The sequence below is a fragment of the Pteropus alecto genome, unplaced genomic scaffold (genome assembly GCF_000325575.1).
Source record: "Pteropus alecto unplaced genomic scaffold, ASM32557v1 scaffold95, whole genome shotgun sequence".
NCBI lineage: Eukaryota > Metazoa > Chordata > Mammalia > Chiroptera > Pteropodidae > Pteropus > Pteropus alecto.
This window is the reverse complement of record NW_006441071.1, coordinates 18,951,278-18,971,094: the sequence shown is the minus strand read 5'-3', so window position 1 is coordinate 18,971,094 and position 19,817 is coordinate 18,951,278. Positions and strand designations below refer to the sequence as shown.

Here is a 19,817-nt window from a genome sequence, read left to right as displayed (position 1 = left end):
CGGCGGCGGCGGCGACGGCGGCGGCGGCGGCAGAGCCAGCGCCTCGCGCCGGGGCCGTTAGTCAGCAGAACGCGACCCCGTGAGAAGCAGCAGAGCCGACGCGTGGAAGCGAGACTCCGGGTGTGCGAGCCGACCCTCTCCGGCGCTGCCGTCCTTCCTCGTCCCGGCGCCGGGGACTGCAGCCCTCATCTCTCCTCCTCGGCCGGACCCGCCCGCAGGCCGGGAGAGTCCGGCGGCGGCGGCGGCGGCAGCGCGGATCAAGCCTTGTGGAGGACATCGCGTAGGCAGAGGTTCTCTCCCGGCCCTTTCTGCCTGACACCTCTGCTGCGGCCCCTCAGGTGCAGGTGCGTGGCGCCGCGTGGGGCTGGGCCGCTGCGGCCGGGCTCGGGGAGGGGGTGCTAGGCCGGGAGCCGCAGCGCGGGAGGGACGAAACGGGGCCGGGCGGGGGGAGGGGAGCGGGAGGCGTCTTTGTTGTTGGCGACCGGGATCCCACTCGACTCTGGGGAAAGGCGGGGAAGCCACTCCCGATCGGGTCTGCGTTTTGGAAAAGATTCTCCAGTGGTGTCGTGAAGGGTAAAGGTAGTGGGATCCTTGTGGTCGGTGAGGCTGCGGGAACCTGGGGGCGGAGAAGGGACGAACAGACGGTCTGGGAAAGGTCTTGGGTCCTTGCCGAGAAGGGTCTCATTTCACTTCCTTTGCTTTTCTCCCTGTGGACCGAAAGATGGGGTCAGGTTCACATTCCCCTCCCTGACTCACTGAGATTCATGGTGCCTGAAATCTTTCTCCTGAATGCCCTCGTGTGCCAGCCTCGATTTGAGATCGAATCTGTCCGGTGCTTGGTGATTTGTGTATTCCGGCCGGTCGTAGGGTTCTTTTTCTCTAAGTGGTTGAACTTTAATCTCACCTGTTTTCGAGCTCTGGGGGTAGACTTGTCAGGAATTTTGAATTGGAAAATTACAGTTTATGTTTGGATTTTTTTTTTTAATCCCGAAATGAAAGTTCTGTCAAGTTAGATTGGGTTATGGAGGGCTTTTGAAAAGAGAGAGTTTAACCTCCTCTTCTTGTTTAAAAAAAGAATGTCCATGGTGAGATTTCTGCCAGTGCCACGACATAATTTTTTTTTTAAAAAACGATGCTTTGATTTAAGTCAGTGTGAGGTGGATTTGGTAAGCAAAAGGATGAATAACGGAATACAGGAGAGGGTGACCTTTAAATTTCACAGTTTATGAAAAGGTAGTCCAGTTTAATACTTTTTGTAATATATAATACTTGATTCGCAAGATGAGTCACCGATTTTCTTTAAAGGTCCCAATTAATAAAAAGAATTTTGGATATCTTGTGTCATTATTTTAAACTAATGAGTCCGAGTAAAAAGATTAATCTGTTTACATTTACAAGGAGACTTAAAACGAACTTCATAAAGAGTTTGTCTTTTCGTATGTTTATAGCATAAACTTATTTGGGTGACATATCTAATATCTAATCATTGCCAATGTTTTGATAACTATCATAATTCCAGTGGTCTAATTTAAGACTGCTCAACTCTCTGCTTGGTGGTAAATTTTTATTTTGGGAGTAGGGGTGGCGGGTTACTTAAAGGACAGTGGAGATAGCCATGTTTCCACAAATAAAAATAAAATTCCTGTTATGCAATAATTGCAATATTATTTGAGATCCAGGAGGAAATGAATAGCATCCTCACCCATATTTTGACCTCTCTTTTCTCCTACTCTAGTATTAATAAGGTTAATTAAATAAGGTTAATTGGCAAGGATGGGATTAGACTTTTAGCAGGCTAGGCAGTTTTAATTTTGTCTCTCGCTGAACGGTACTGTAGTTGATAAGTGGCTTGTTTCCTTGAGTATCTTTACCCATTTTGAAATGTGTATGAAATGATATCTGACAAAGAATTTTCTGTTTTCCTGTAACAAATAAAATTACCATAAAGCATGATGGCAAAATAACGTTTTGGATAGCTAATGGATACAAAACTAGGTTATTAGTATCTGTTCCAAGTTTTGTCACTGAATTGATCCGCAACTCCATGCAAGCTATCCCACACCTGAGTCAGTTTCTCCATCTGTAGTATAGTGCTAATAAAATGTGCTACCTGCTCACCTTATAGAAAGGGCAATGAGAACCAACAGTTATTCTGGTTATGTGACATTAAGTGTTTTAGTTAAATAAGAGTACTTTGTTTCAGAATTATGAATTTCAACTTCTTGGTGAAGAATTAGCATAAAGAAATAGTTATAATAGAGAGCGTACCTATCTATATGCCATTTAGGAGTTGATAAAGTTTTTCCCATGTTAAGATTGGTATTATATCTTTAGAATCACTGATGATGAGAAAGAGAGTGACAAATTAATTTGGTTTATTTACTGGTGGGTTTTATTTCTAATACGTCTTAATTCTCAAAAATTACTCCTACCTTTCCTATTCTGTTAAAAAGTTGTCACATATATTGCCTTATATGCCTCTTAAACTCAGCCTTGTGAGTTGGAGGAGAAAAGTGATGTTTTATGACTTTTTTACAGATGAAATAAAGCCCAGAGAAGTTAAATATTTGAATTGCCTAAAGCCACACAATTTGTAAGAAGTAGAATTGAGACTTAAGACTGGGTTTTCTGACATCTAGTCCTAAATCCTTTGCTTGGCTGGAGCAGTGGTATCCAAATGCCTGTCTAGTCCCAACAGTTTTCTGCCAATTCAGGTGTAATGAGAAATGATATAGCAATGTGCGTATTGGCAACATATAATACAATCAATGTCTGTGCACCCATTACCAATATGAAGAAATAAAACTACAAAACAAAATGAAGCTTCTTTGTAGTACTTAATATATACCCCTCTTAAATTCTACGCTTTTTTCCACTGCACACCTCTAACCCCAAACTGACATGCTTCCTATCCATATGTTGATAGTTTACTACATACCTTTATATATATGAACATTATATAGTTTTTCTTTGACTGTTTTAAGACTACTTAAATGCGTTTGTATTTGTAGATTGCTTTCTTCACTCAATTTGCCAAGATTTATCTGTGTTTCTTTGGGTAGTTCTAGTTTCTTTATTTTTACTGCAATATGGTATGTGTTCCATTATGTGACTATTATCAGGTCTCTCTTGGTCATTTTAGTTGTTTCCAATTATTTGCTTATTAAGCAGTACTGTAGGGAATATGCTTGCATATGTTTACTTAGGCGCATGTGCAAGATTTCCTTTAGGGCAGTGGTTCTTGATCATATATTTCATTTTTATAGAAATATTTTGCAACTTCCCCAATATTGTTCTAAAATGAAATTCATACTAATAAGCTTAAATTCATGTTTTAGAGAAAGTAATGCTCCTACTAAAATATAAGAAATAATTTATAACAAAGTAATATATGTCACTGTGTAAATGCTGGGGCTCAACCACACTACATCTTGATACCAAGTGTGATAGTAGACCAGTAATGTCAGAATTCTTGGAGCTTGTTAGAAATCAGAAGCTCAGGACCTACCCTACTAACTCAGATGCTGAATTTATGTACACATTAAAGTCTAAGAAACACTGCTACAAGAAATAGTAGTCAGATACTTTGCACCAATGGGTAGTATCACCATGAATAGGACAGCTGCTAATGAAGTTTAAAACAGGTGTTTTGAATTGGCCATTCAAATACGAGTGGTGGCACTGTTGTCGGTAAAAGAGTTTCTGAAAATAATGAACTATTTTCAGTAAAGTTGAAAGAAAAATAAAAGTTCAGTAAAGTTGAAACAAAAATAAAAGTTGAAACAAAAACAAAATCTCCTTACACAGTGGTTGCATTCTTTAAAATCATCATCTACATTAAAACAACACAAATATATTTCGTTTTAAATCCTTTTTATAAATATCTGACCTTATTTGTTTCCCCTGTTCCTTAAGTGAGTATCCAGCAGAATATTCAAAAGACATGAGACATGGGGCAGCATTATCTACCTATAGGCACCAAGAGTGCTTGGCATCCCTGGCATCTGTTCAGTAGTGCCCATTATAACAACTAAGTCAACATTGGAGAAAGTTTGCCCTGGGATATAAATCTAGTAGTTTGCTAGAACACAAGGTTGATGCTGCTGCTTTAGCTTTATTAAATAACTACCAATTTTCGCTCCAAAGCGTATGTTTACAAAAGTTGAATGGATGAGAAGGTCTGTTTTCCCACCTTCCAAATACTTTAGACTTTTCTTAAGTTTTGCCATTCTGAGTAACAGAATATGGTACCTCACTGAGGTTTTCATGGGCATTTCCCCAGTTAATCCTGTAATTGAGAACACTTTCACTTACTTTTTAGCCATTTATGTTCCTTTTCTATGAATTGCTTATTTAGCTTTTTTATGGCGTTCATCTTACTGATTTGTAAATGCTTTTTATATATTCTGGATAACAATACTTGGTAGGCTTTACAAATACCTTTCTAGTCTTTAGCATGCCTTTTCACTTTAAATATGATGCCTTTTATGACTAGATGTTTTAAACTTTAATGCTAGATTTATTCTTTTATGATTTTGCTTTTTCTCTTTAAAGGAAATTTTATCTTGAGGTTATGGATCCTGTTACAGCTTCTTTTAAATTAAAAGTTTTACTTTTTCACAGTTAGGTCTTAAATTCACATAGAACTATTTTTATATAATAAGGTGTTTGTAAATCTAAATTTGCTCAATAAAAATTACTACCCTTTAAACTGAAATTATATCATTTTATGTTAATGTATTCTGATGAAATTATAGTGATGGTAGATTTATTTAGTTTGTAATATCTCTTTGTGGGAAAATTAAAATTTGTCAACTCTGTCATTCCAACTTTAAAAAAAAAGTAACTGTTTTTTTAAATCCATAAGGTTTGAGAACTACTGTTTTAAAGTACTCTGATTCCTATTTCATGTGCCTTGTGTTCAGCCTCTAAGACATCCTAGAAAGTGAGCAGGCACTCTTAAGTACTGATATTCCATCATCATTTGCATGCTCCACATTTCAATTTATTTTACATTGTCTTTTCATTACTTTTTATTCTAGCTAGAACTTTTTAAATGATACTTATGACTCTAATTTTTTAAACACAATTTCAGACTGAATTTAAATATTATTTTAATGTTAATATGGCTCAGAGATAGGTCCTAACTATTTTGTTTTCTTGGGAATTAAAAGCGAGAATGGTTAAACAAGTTCTTGCATATAGCTCAAGGTGGAAAGTGGAAAAGGAAAAATGGGCAGTCTTCTGTATATCAGTCAGTATTCTAGGCTTTGGGTACATCTGTAAACAAAGATCCCTGACTTCCTAGAGCTTATCACCTATCAGAGGACTATAAAATGCATAATAAATAAATAAAATACCTGATATGATAGAAAGTGCTAAATACTCTTAAAGAAAAAGAGAAGGAGAAGGAGAAATTAAAAGAGGCAGTTGGACCTATTAAATAGAGTGGTTAGGGTTGGCCTCTTTGAGGAGAGAATGAGCAGAGTTCTGCAGTGAGGGCATTAGCCATGCATACATTAACAAAATCTTGGAAGAGTGGACAGAATATAGTCTTTAAGTTAAACCTGTGTTCCTGGCTCTCCCACTTAAGTTGTGTGAACTTGGACAAGTTAATTGACTTTAACAACCTGAGCCTTGATTTCCTCATGTGTAAAAAGGTGATAACCTGAGAAAAGTATTATTAAGATTAAAGGAGTTAATAAGTGAAAGCGTCTACCTCCTGCCCCCCACCTAGTTCTCATGTAGCACTCTGTACTTTATTTTCATAGCATTTATCACAGTATATAATAACGTCATTAGTTGATAAATTTTATCCCACCCATTCTGAAGTATTAATAAGAAGAACCAGTGTAATTATATATCTCATTAACATATAGTCATTTATAAACTACCTTTAAACCTGTTTTTATTTGAAAATCATCTCATGCAGATTTGTTGAGAAAGTTTTGTATTTATAGTGTCTTTATGCTAGAGCTTGACATTGCATTGTAGGCATTAGATCATTAAGCACCACACATCTTTCTGATGGAGGCAATAGATATATATCTTGCACTTGAAGGAATCGAAGGTGTTAAATGGCATAAAGTCAAGGAGAATTTGGATCAAATCTGATTACATTTGGTTCTATTTTCACTATGTTCCCCTTTTTTTTTCTTTCTGCAATATTGCTAAAATTGACTCTAAATTATAAAAAGCAAAACTACATGGCTTATGTTATATTGTTAGATCACGTTCTTTGGAAAATCATTAAGACACAAATAATATTTTAGTTATGACTTTATTTTCAATTTCCCCTCATGCAGTTTCTCACAGTGTCTAAGGAACTAATATTAGAATTGGCAGTAGATTTAGAGATCTTTACACTTAAAAATACGTACTACTAAAGAAATTCTTTTCATTATGGCTGTCTTGGAGTATTTAACTAAGATTTATTTTTTAGGATGTGGTCACATTAAAAGAATAATATTAAAAAAAATAAGCATATGCTTAATATAGGTCCAGATGAAAAAGAAAGGGGGTTGAAATAACCTCATTAACCTGAAGTGGGCAGTTCTTTCCAATCCTAACAAACCTGAAGTAAAGCCTGTGCTTCTGGGAGAAAAAGAAGATATCAGTTTATTAATCAAAATAAACTTGTTTGGTTTCCAAATTTAGATTGACCTTAACTATGTCTTGAAAATTAAAATCAATTGAAATAATTCCTTTAATAAACTTTTCCCAGAAATGCCATCCGCAGATTGAGACCTAGATATTTTGTTTCTGCTTAGTATCCTGCTTGGTGTACTGAATTTTTCACTCCCTTGCTCTGTCATCCCTGCCCCCAAAAGTAAAAATTACTCTCTGCACATCAATTATCAGCAAGAAAATAATACCATTCAGTAACTTGGTCTGGCATGCTTACATCTTACACACTGCTGGTTGGTTATATTTTGTTCAGTTTTTTAACTGACCTCAATATCACTTTTATTAATATTTAGAGCAGTAAAGTTAATAGGAGTGAGGAGGACTTTTTAAAATTATACATTAAGGAAATTCTGATGCAGTCCCCTAGGATAATGGCTTTCAGTTTTTGTTAGAATCCATAAGAAAAACATTTTGGTTCATGACCTAATACATGCATATGTGCACACACACAAAATTTCACTGAAGAAATTATCTAAATTGGTCAACATGAACATAGTTCAGGAGAGGTTTTTTGGGTTGTTTGTTTGTTTTCCCCTAGAGGAAGAAGTAAAACTTAAACAGAGGCCTTAAAAAAATAAATAAATAAAAACATTAAAAGTTGTTTCATTTATTTGTAGGGGGGAAGATTTTACCAACAGAGAAGGGAACAGTGCACAAAAGCATGGAAACAAGAAAGAATCTCTTATTGAGAAACAGTATGTTCAGTAGATGAATGAATAGGGAAGCACTTAGAAAAAGGCTAGAGACCAGGAAGCAGAGATGGTGGGGGTATCATGTATGACTTGCTAAAGAATTTTAGATTTATTGAAGAGGGCTTATAAGGCCCATTGAAAGATTTTAAATAGGAAAGTGACTTCACCTATCAGCAGTGTAGAATGTGGATTAGAGGGCTATGAGATAGCTATTAGTGAGTGATTTTATACCATTGAATGGAAAGCAGCTGATCCTAAGATGTGGCTAAGAGCTTGGAGAGGTATTTAGGAGATAGGCCTTGATTAAATGAGAAGAATTGGACGGGGGCAGGACAGGGGGCGGAATACAAATGGAGATTTTCAGGGTCTACAGCTTAAGGAAGATATCTGTGCTAGAGATTTTAAGTTTTTAGATTGAGGCATCATTAGTGTATATGTAGTGGTGAAAAAAGACAGGCATGCAGAAGATCAAAGTGGTAGTTAAAACTGGATTTGAGTTAGTTAAAAGATAAGAGGAAGACAAAAGGTGGTCAGTCTGTTATTTTAAATTAATTAAACAACTAAATAAAACCTTTGAAGAGGTCACCAGAAAAACCAAGATTAGAAGTTAGTTTCAAGAAGGAAGGAAAGGACAATGGTATTTAATGCCACAAAGTCATCTTGTAAATTGAAGACTGAGAAATATCAGTGTACTTTGAATTATACAAGGTCATCAGTGATCTTAAATGGATGAACAATTTGATGACAGATGTTAGATCACAATTCATTTAGAGCCCAATGGGGAACAGTGGGAAGTTTGATTCTGAAGGACACTCACAGATAATAGTTAGAATGTGGATATACTTGTTTTGTTGTTTTTAAGAGCCGTGAATATGTTTATAATCAGAAGAGATGAACCAGTAGAGCTGGAGAGACTAAAGATACAAGAAACATATAGAGAAGATAACCGATTAGGCAGGGTCTCTCTGAAGATGCTAGAGGCATCGGAACCCTCCAGAATATGTGTGGAGGAAGTGAGACTTCTCAGGAGTGAAAAGGCAGTTGGGATTTGATTATTTGATTTTTAGGATTCATTTACATGCCTGCCTGTTCCAAGTTAAAGAATATCTTTTTTTTTTTGCATCTAGTATGCCAGGAATGTAGGTGATGTTTCATTTAATGTCCCCAACAACTCTGCAGTTTACAGATAAGAAAAAAATCGAGGCTCAGAGAAGCAGTATCTAAAGCCACATAAGTGAAGTGTAACTAAGTTATGATTTGATTGCACTTATGTCTAGTTCCAAAGCCTGATAATTCTAAATCTTTTGATGTGGTAGGACTGATCAAATTTTCCCAAAAAAGGGAAGACTAGTAAGAGGCTACCAATTTAAGTTTTGTCCCGACCCGCAGGACCTAGTTATTGCGCGGAACCCGAGGAGGACCTTACCTTGAAGAAAACATGGGCGGGAGAAAAGAGTGGAGGCAAGACAGTATTCTGATCAAGCCTCAAAATTTTATTTTCAAGTGGTTATATTTATACACTCAGGTGGAGAGGGCAGGGGCGGGACTGATCAAAGAGTATTTTGTTACAAGCTTATTGGCGACCACCAGATAAGGTGATTTCTGCCTGGCTGGTCAGAAACAGATGGGCTGTGTCAGAAGTTGCAGGCTCCCACTCTGCAGGCGGCGGAATGGGGATGGAATGGGGATCAAAGACGCGAGATAAGGCTGGCACTTCCCAGTGCCCTGGCTGCCCAAATGGTCACAGCTAGCAGAGTTTGTTCTCGGTAGCAGGATGTGGTTCTTATCTTTGGGTGCAGGCCTTAAGGCTCCCGACAAAGTTTTGTGCAGTAAAATCAGAAAAATTAAAACTTAGTATCTATTACCAGTTTTAAATTTTTTGTGTTTCATTTTTCATGAAAAGATATATTTTAATGTTAAAAAAGTATAAAAGATATAATCTCTGAATAAAAGACAAACCTTTAAATTTATTAAACCCACTACTTTTATCCTTAGCCTTCTCGATTTGCCAAATAGTAAAAACTTTATCGTAGACTATCATCAGTTCTCAAGCCACCCTTGTGAAAAAAGACTCATGAAGTAACTTTATATATAAAACATAGTGCGTGATAACTATTTCATAATATACTTCAGTCGTTATTAGTTGAACATTTTATTGTTAAAAAATTAATGATGTATTTTCCCCATATTAGAAAGTTCTTTCATATTTTGTTTGTTGCAAATTGATTTCTAGGGGTTCTTATAACCAAACTTTTAAGAAATTAATAAAATGACTGATAAACTGAAACAACTCTGAAAAATACATAGCATTAATTCACAAGCTATTTCTTTTTGTTAATTTATTTGATACCTTGGATTTTACTTATTATGTCTTATTTTTAAATTCGCTGAAAGCCATTGTAAATCTAAATGTTTTCAGAAATAGAAATTAAATTGCTCTAACAGTATTTTGTAACATTGCTTACTGCCCTACCTTGTCCTAGTTTGGGAATATTATCCTGTATGCACAAACTAATTTGCTTATAGAAATGTAAATATTGGCCAACCAACTATAACATTACATCTTTAATCAACACATGGGTAACTCATTTTGGGGGATTTCTACCAAAGTGAAGAACTGAGCTAGGGTCCATGTCATTCTCTTTAAAATCTGAAGTTCTGTTTCTGCATGTGATGGCACTGGAAAGTAATGAGAGTAATATAGAAAAAATGTTCAGGGGCTTACAGCCACCATTATTGCCAAAATTCTCTTCCTCTGTGTCCTGAAGGCTGTGGAGATGGTTAGCATGGCATTCACTAATATTCCCTGATGTTAATGCTAACGATGGAGAAGAAGGAGAGAACTTGGTTTCTTGGTATTTGAGTGTCCCAGTCACTGGGTGGTCTACTTGTAGGTTCGACTGAGGATAGGCTTCACCAGCTGAGGTCTTCAGCAACTGCAGTTGATGGCAAGGCAGGGCACTTCTAAAAATAAAATTGTTTTTGTGGTGTTACTAGGGCATTTTCACTTAACACTTAGGGATAGTACGGTATGCTTGGGGGCTAAAGGAGCAAATCACTCATTTATTTTAAATGCCCAAATCATTTAAAAACAAATGCTTCAAGAATACACATTTCATCCCAAAAGAAATTCTCAAACATAAGAGAATGTTCAGTTTTGCCAATACAAAAATTTATCTCTTCAAAATAATTCATGAATGCTAGGCTCTGAAAAATAGCCTCCCAAATTAATCGATTGGGAAGCTTTTCAGCTTTCTTTTTGCCACCATCCAGATAACTTTTTAAAAAAAAGATTTTCCAGCCTTGTCAAAGGATGCTCATAATATAACTTAATATATAAAAATATAGTATTATAGCTTTATAATCAGGAAATTGACTTGCTATGCTGCAGTTAATTGGCATAAACTAGATAAAACATATCTCCAATTAGTAAATTGTACATATGATAATTATCCTCAACTTAATGGTCTGTTTATTGCCTCTCTTGGGGATCATATCAGAAGGTGTTTTTTATGCATAGATTACAGTATAAATATAAACAAATTTTGTTAATTAGCTTGGTTTCCAGAAAGATCAAACTATAAATTACATACATTAGTGTTGTTAATTTGGTTCAGAACAACAAAACAAAACCTATTTTGATTATATCTAGCATTATCTTCGTTTATATTCTGTAAGGTCTTTAGGTATAACTGCAGGTTTTTATTTTCTTTACTGTTTTTCACTTGGTTAGTAGATTATTATTGATCAGGTGCTACCTATATACTGCTGAGGAAAACACATGGTCACGAACCTCATAGTAAAGACAATAGGCATTAATCAAATAATCTCACAGGTGAGTAATTAATACATGGCAGGGATCACAATTTGCAACTATAGTAAAGGAAAAGAACTGGATACTGTGAGAAAGAATAATGTAGTTTAGATTTGGGGTCCACAAGATCATGCTGACAAAGTGGGATTTGAGACTGAAATAGCTAGAAGTTAGGTAGAGAGAGAGCAAAGCATTGTGCAGCCCTTGATGTGGAAACAGCTTTCATACTTTCAAGAAACTGAAAGATAATGAGGGAGACCGCAGCTATAGTGATGAAAGGGGAGAATATCAAGATAAGTTTGGAAGGGTAAGCAAAGGCCAGTTTGTTCAAGGCCTTTAAGGACCTGTGGAGAAGTTAGGTTTTATTACAGGTACAGAAGAAAGCCATCAAAGAGTTCTTAAATAGGAGATCACCTTGTAGGCTATGTAGAAAAGAAATTGTATTAGGAGAATGTATGAATGAAAGAAATTCACACTTCTTCAAATATTTGTTTACTCACACGAAATGTTCCTTCTGTTGTCTTATTCTACAATTTTGTATTTAGACTCTAAGATATTGAGGTCAATGAAAACTACCTGCTATTTGATACTGTTTTGATTTGTTTTTAGTAACACTCCCACAGGTTTAACTTTTCTTTTTCTTTATAGGTGTGTTTTTAGAGTCTTTTTATATTCTTAGTAATTTTAATAAAATGTACAGTAAGATTTCTCTTTCTGTAGAGAAAAAAGAGGAAGAGAACCATGTCTGGTTATACAACGAAACTATGAATATAGTGTAAGATGCCCCCAAAATCCAAGCAGATTATAGAGGAGAGGGAGGAATGAGTATAATAAAATATTCTTGCTGGGAAACTTCTAGATCTTATAGTTCAGTGTTCTCACATTAAAACTGAGCCAGTTATGGACTTAAGAACTCATTTTAAATAGAATCATAACTAGAACCTTTGTTTCCTGGGCTGGTGCTCTTTTTACTATTCCTTTATTTTATTTAAATGAGATATGTAAACTGTGAAACAGACTTCTTCAAAAGTTGAAAATTATATGCAATGCCAAAAAACATTAGGTGAGTTTAATATTGCTTGCCTAAAGTGGCATGTAGGATAATATTTAGTAATCCGATTGATGACATTTGGAAGGATGATCTTAGATGCTTGCTTTCTTCCTCACCTCAAATTATTTATACCAGAGATAACACTAGACATGTAGACTACCAAAAACTAGCTATCAGATTTTTCTCAAATTAAGTATCAAGGATTTGCCTCTATTCCCCTTTCCTCCATTCTTCTTTTCTCCAGTTGCATTATTTGGCATACAGCATCAGTACATTGTTGTCTGTCAGTTTGACCTAAAATACTTTTCAGACCTATTCTAGAAATTGTCTCTAAAAGAAAACAAGAGTCCACAGTGTTCACTTGTTTGCTACTGTGTCTTTAAAAGAAGACTAATAATACAAAATATTTGTTAACTGAAACAGCCAGTAAATCAAGATTATCTTTATTTTACATAGTAGAAAGTTACATATGTTACTAATTTGGAGACAATTAGTAATCTGTGTACTTTTAAATGTAGTCAAGATTTGATATTAACTGAAGGATATGGTTTATACCTTTTGCAATATTAATGGTCTTGCCATTCTTTTGTTAATTTTCTACTTTCTTAGCTATGTTTGACATACCTCCATAGGTGAAATGTGTGCCTCTTTGAGGTTTGTTTTTGAAAATCTTAACATTTAAGCACGTAAAATTCTTCAGCAGCACATGAGTTTCCAAGTTATTGTGCTCTACTTAAGTCATCATTACCATTGGTTTTAATGTCAGTCCAAGTCAGCATTGGCTTGTATGCAGTTATCCAAATGACTACATCATTCTATCTATTCCATGTGTAAAGAACTACAATCAGGTTTTCTATGTATTATTGAACAGAAATTTGTTTTGCGAACCCTGAGAAAGAATATACCTATTAAGTAGGGCTCCTGGTGGCCAACTGGGCTCAAAGGGGGATCGGGGGATGGTGGGTCGGACAGGAACCAAGCCTAGCAGACATTTCTATACAAAGGCTTCTCTCATAAACACACTTAAGGGAGAAGCCTGCATTAAGCTGCCTGCCTCCTGCACTGAACTGCCTTCCTGCACTGTGTTTCTGCCATGTGAGCCAGCCCTTATAGAGGAGTTCCTAGAATCCTATTAAAAGCAATAGGACTGAGACTTTCCCTGCCCAATCTGAGCTGCACAGCTATATCACCTAATGGCTCTCACTGACCAATCAGAGTAGCCCCATTCTGACCAATCAGAACAGTGCGTTTAGGAACAATCATACTGCAAGGATTTGGAATCCTCATTTGCATGAGGACAGACCAGTCAGGGGCCAGTGGCAGGGGCTTCTGTCTATGTAGGTCAGCTCCTCTCTTGCTCCAAAAGCTGAAGACTGTGTCTCCTCAGCTGGAGGCGAAACACCTAGAGCAGGGCTATCTAATCGGAAAGGGGCCTTCCTCAAGACCACCTCATAGTTGAGCTGTAACACTATTAAGCTGTTCCATAGCCATGCTGCCTTACTGTATGACTGTTGAGCTGTTTGCACTGAATAAAGTTTCCTTCTTCACTGCATCCCAAATTGAGGATTCCTATTGGCATCGCGTTGGCTCCAATGACCATCAGTTGACAGTTTTTAAATTTCTCATTTATCTAATCCTCCTCTCTCTCTGATTCATTTCCTCCTTTTCACTATGCGCCCTTTGCTTTGGTTCTTTCTCATTATACTTTTACATGTATCGTTCTCCTAAACCGAAGGGTTTTTCTCCTGCTTTTGGAAATCATATCTAACTCTAAAGTTCTGACTCCTTTACAAAAAGTCTTTCCTAATTATTGATACCTACATTTGTCTGATTTCTGAAGCTTAAAATCTACCCCACATTACATAACAATTTATTAAGATAAAAAGACCCTGTTAGAGCATTAATTTATTAATAATAAATTATATATTAATTCATTATATTACATTTAAAATACTGAATACCAATTTATAAAAAAACTCATGAATTTAGAATTTAAAGAAACTTTAACAAACCGTAGGCCAGTTACCTTATGTTTTCAAATAAGAAACAGACTCGGCAGTCAAGTTATCTGCCCAAAGTCTAAAAGAATTAAAACTGACTTCTAATCTGTTAATATGTTTAAATGTTTTTTTTCTTAGGCATTTACATCTTTGAAATAATTATTCAAGTTCTTGTTATGCACGCCTACAAAAGGTAAAATTTTCATGTTTTAAGAAGCCTTGACAAAAATATTGGTTCGTCGAGGCCAGGAAGTGTATTAAGCACAACTGACAGTGACAAGTGTTAGTTGCACATTTTCTGGGAGTAGTGGTATTTCTTCAAACGTTTACTTACAGATGAGTGTAGCTAAAGAGAGGCAACTGGTAACCAGAGGAAAAGGAAGTGGTAGAGATGGCAGTTTATGTAGATAGCCAAACTGTTGATAGACAAGCTAGCCATTTTAATAAAGAATGGCTGGCTTGTTACATAATCTATGTAAAAGAGATAATGATCTTTGATAAGGAATATTATACTGACACCTCATTAATGCCATAATTCCTTCAGTATCCTTACTGAAAAGGTACTGTATATATGGAGAAAGGATTGATAGATACAAGGAGTACACTTGTATGCTGCTTATCATGCAATTCTGTGGTTTTATTGTCCCAATGGTTGATAAAATACCTCTTTCAAAATAATATCTATAGAAACAGTTGAAATTGTAGTCTGATCCATTCAAGTCATATGCTTTCGTGATTTTTTTCTCATACTGCTTTATTAAATAAACTGTAGGATAAAATTGGCTTAATTTAAATAACTTAAATTTTACTCCATAACCAAATAAACATTTTTAAGGGGTTACATCTCAAAACTGGTCTAATGGAAGAGCCTATTATTTTGAGAATTAATGTTTAATATCTATGTGCAAATTTGGGTCACTTCCATTTTAAGTCTGTTCTGTAAGTTGGCAGAATGTCATCATAACAAGGAAGGAAGTTGAAATTTATTATCTTTCAAAAAAGAAGTTTCTGAACAAAAGGCCGAAATAGAAGGTAACATATAAAGGAACCAAGGGAAAAGGTAACTGGCAGAGAAAAGAAAGGTTAGAGCCTGGATACACTTAATGAGAAGAAAGCCCAAGAATCCAAAGAACATTTTGGAAGGAATAAATTAGTACTTTGTTTCCATTCTAGTTGACACTCTTTTAGTCCTTCTTAGCTACTTTATACTTATATTCAAAATTAAGACACCTATATGCTAGATGGAATTCAAGTGCTATTGAACCCAAAGCTTTGTATTAGAGATAAGGAAGCTGAGGTTCAGAACGGAAAATGACTTCCCTCATGTCTCAGAGTGAGTTAGTGTCAGAATGGGGACTAGAATCCGGCCTTCCTAATTCCTGCACTGGTTCTTTATACTATCCCACAGACCAGTTATTGAAATTTTTTTTTAAAAAAAAGGGTGGGGTAAGGTGGGGAGGATAAGACCTAATACATTGTTAAATTTAGACAGTAGTTATTGTTTATATTTTATGTGTTCTGATTTTTAAAATAAATGATAGTTGACATTTTTTCCTCACTTGTGACAGGGGACACATGATTTTTTCCAGACCTTGATATTGTAATAGCCTTGATTTTATAACTTAGGAAATAATTTTATTTGCTGGGTGACTTAATATCTCATGTAGAAAATAGTTACAAGAAAATAATAATATGAAGCAGTTGAAGCCCCCTAAGCCAATTGTTATTAATTAATTAATTAATTAATTAATGTTATAGCTTGTTCTTGAAGCTGTAGTTTATAGGGATTGAGAGTTTGGTAGCTTTTCTTGGGTTAATCTTTAGGTTAGAAGGGCCAGTCTATTAGCATTAATCGGAGCTTAAAAATCTTTATGAAGCATAAAATGAATAAATTCATGTGTCTCCTACGAGAGACCTAAAGGTTTTCTTATTGTTCCCTAATAACTCCTGGGAGCCTACCAGTAGACATTCTAGTAAGCTTTATTCTAAGAAGTTTTCCAGCCCCAAGACTGCTCAAAGAGATATAGATGACATTTCCTAACCTAATTCAGCTTCTTCACTCAAAAAATGGACTCTTTTTCCATCAACATGAAAATGTGTACATGGTCTTGATTTTCTCTATTTATTTTTCTTTTTAATCTTGATATTCGTCTTTTTAAAAATGGGGAAAGGGCTAGTCTCGTGTCCCGAGGAAGGAGTATATATGTGTTTTGGGTGAAGAGAAATATGTATATCTCCCTGTTTCTTCAATTGACATTATTATGATAATCTTTGTACTCTTTTTACAGATCTTCTACTAGGGAAAGCTGGCAGCCTTACTAAAAATGTGGCATCTTGCTATATTCACAGATAAGAATTCCAACCCTCTCCTCTCCCTTCCCTGGTATCTCTAAGTGTAGCTTCAATAAGAATTCAAGGTATTTTTTTTAGAAATGTGAGGTCTTGACCAAATTCTCTGGAACCTACACTGGGTAGGTGACAGTGCTAAGGATAATCCTTAATGCCAAAGTGAAGGCATGTCCCCAGGCCAGGAGTAAATAAGAAGTCTGCTACCAGAATTATAATCTGGATTGTATACAATGCCAAAATGGAAAAAAAGAAATTGAAATTAGGAGAACAAAGAAATTTCTGTCTATAGCCTAGAATATTAATCATACAGAAGTGAAGTTTGGGACAGAATGAACATTTACAGAATCAAGTATAGGTATGTTAAGATCTAGTTGGTTCCTTTTGTGACAGAAATGCCTTACTGCAGCATTGGAGGTATCCATGTTAACCACAAATCAGATGCAAAAGAGAAGCATTCCTTTAGCTTTCCAAATACCTCTGTAGAAGTTAAGATATTGCAGCTATTCCAGATTGGGTGTGTGGTAAGCCTTGAGAAGCATAAAATGAATATGTAACAGATATCTTAATTCAAGAACCTCTATTTTTTTTTAGAAGAGTTACCAGTTAACTGTTGTTCATTGTTTTGGGATTCTTTTTCTAAAACTTTGCTTATAGTTTCAGGAGTCATAGAACCACACATATTCTTAATAGTACAGTAACTATCTAAGATAATTTTCAAGTTCAACACCAAACTTATAGTACATAAACTGATTTTACGTGGAATTGATTAAGTAGTACCTAGCTCAAAACCAAACTTATAGTACATAAACTGATTTTACATGGAATTGATTAAGTAGTACCTAGCTCAAACCAGATAAAGGTTTGTCTGTTGTCACATCTGAGAGCGATGTACTTCATTATGCCATCCTGATACCCCATTTTGGGGTAGAGAATGCTAATAAGAAATAATTCATTAAGCATTAGAACATTAAAAGGAGGCATAATAAGAACTGAAGGGCATGACACATTCTTAAACTTAACCAGAATTTGCAAGAGAAAGTAATATAGCACTTCTCTACCTAGCAGATCTATATTGGCTTTAACCTTCACCCACCCCTAGATTTAGTTAAAACTAGTAGAAGAGGGCAGAAGGAGCAGCAGTAAGAAAAGTTCCTAAATTGTCACTGATTAAGGTTGGCAGAGCTGAGATTCTCCACACTGGTATTCTACAAAAGGCAGAGAAATCTTGAGAGTAAAATGCAAAAACAGATAATTAAGCCCTGAGAGACAATATATATACCCATTTGGTCAGAATATAGGCCTTGGACATTAAGTACTGGTCTAGTCAGTTCTTCAAGGATTATAATTTCTTGGCTTCCAGATCTAAGAACACCTCCCTGATGACAACCAGTGAAACTCATAAATATGCTATTAACATGGTGGGAAGATGGAGGATAGGACCTCCAAGCAATGGAATTGATTATTTCTAGTGAGCTTCAGCACTAAAAGATAGTAAGAAAGCAGCATAAATACATGATGCTCCTCAAAGCACCTCTCAGACCTCTGGGGCAGATTTCCTATGTAAAATCCTTATGTACTTATCTGCCGACCTGTCATCAGTGATGGTAGCTAGTTGGACAGGGATGAGTTTTAGTCTCACTGTAAGTGTCCATTGCATTAGTACAAAGTCTACAAAACTTCCCAGTGCTCAGGAATTTACCATGCCCATGCCTCCTGATAATTCCAAAAGAAGCTATTCTCAAGGAGGGGAAAAGTATAAAATGAAACATAATAAATAGGGATGTAGTTGGACCCAGCCAATCCTGGGTTATTTCCGGTTTAGAAATAAGGCATATCAGGTGGCTTGTCCTTGTTTTAAGTAGCCTGTCACCCTGTAGTATAAGCAGAATTGTGATTTTGCTTACTGCCAGTAAACCCAGTAAGCATATATTAGGCTTCAGATCTTTTTAAGTTATAAGCTACCCAGGGTCCCCAGTGGACCTAGTGGCGCTCAGACTGGTGACTGACCTCCCTTCTAACAAGGTAAACTAGTCAGCCAGTTTGCCTGACTGTTCAGTGCCCTCTGTGTATCATTCTCTTTTTCCCCCTTTCTCGCCAAGTAGAAGCTTGAATTTAGTGTAGGGGTCATGTAGATGATTTATTTGTTTCTAAGTATGAAGCTGAGGTGATTTACAAGTGAAATAAAACATATAACCAGAGCCCTCAAAATTCAAGGGAGAATCTAGATGTAAAGCAACTGGACAGGAACCAGAAATTCAGATAGAAGGTAACAACAAAATCTAGAAGTATCAGGCTAGATAGAGTAAAAGAGTTCAAAAAGAAGGGTGAAATTAAAATCCTAAAATACTCTCTGATATACAGCTGCAGTGGCCATAAGTAGGTTCATATCCCCAGGGGTAGAGAGGGAAGAACTATTCAAGGGCTCTAAGCTGGCTCAGATTCCAAGTTGGTTTATGAACCAGCAACACCGCTCCCGTTCCCATGTCCATGATAACAAGTCTCCCAGGGAGCTTGCCAAGCTTTCATAGAAACTAATCATTCAAGGCCAGATTTGAAGCTTGGAGGTAGAATTCTGTTACTAGTGGCTGATAGGACCTCAGCTCTTACTCCTTCTTGCAACAAACATCCTTTCAGCTTGAATTTCAAATTTGTATTAGATCGTGCTTATTTTACTTCATTCTTACAGCAACCCTGAGAGATGGCTAGTGTTCCCATTGTACATCATTGCAAGGATAGACCTCTTCATTTGTCCTCTAATAGTTGACACTGAATGTTAAATTTATAAACTCTAAGATATTGTTCATTTAAGACTCATTATATTAGTTTCTGTGCAGTAGGCAGTTGTGAGATATTATATCCATTTCTCTGCCTCATTGGAACAGCTACTACTAGAAAGTGTTTTTTAAAAGTTAAAATCGAGGGAAAGAATAGCAGAAAACAACAGAACACAAAAACCTTTAGGGAAAAAATATGATAATAAATCTAATTATTGGCTATAAGAAAATGTAATGATTTTTCTTTAGCATAGGGAGAGAACACTTCTCAACTGAATTTTACAAAGTTAGCATAACCTTAATACAAAAATCGGGCAAGAGAATTGTGAAAGAGGACAATTAAAGACCATTCTCAATCATGAACATAAAAAATCTTATGCAAAGTATTAGTAAAGTAAGTCGAGCAATATATAAAAAGTATGTACATTGTCAGCTAATTAGGATTATTCC

General features: G+C 36.0%; 1 protein-coding gene across 1 annotated transcript in view; it reads left to right on the top strand.

Annotated features, from left to right (window-relative positions):
• The first annotated feature begins 6 nt into the window (after positions 1 to 6).
• The window catches only part of ABHD17B (abhydrolase domain containing 17B), a 44,308-nt gene continuing 24,497 nt past the window's right edge, over positions 7 to 19,817 (top strand). The window contains exon 1 of the mRNA XM_006918437.3: positions 7 to 344. The gene's annotated coding sequence lies outside the window, so the exon portion shown is untranslated. The remainder of the gene's footprint in view (positions 345 to 19,817) is intronic.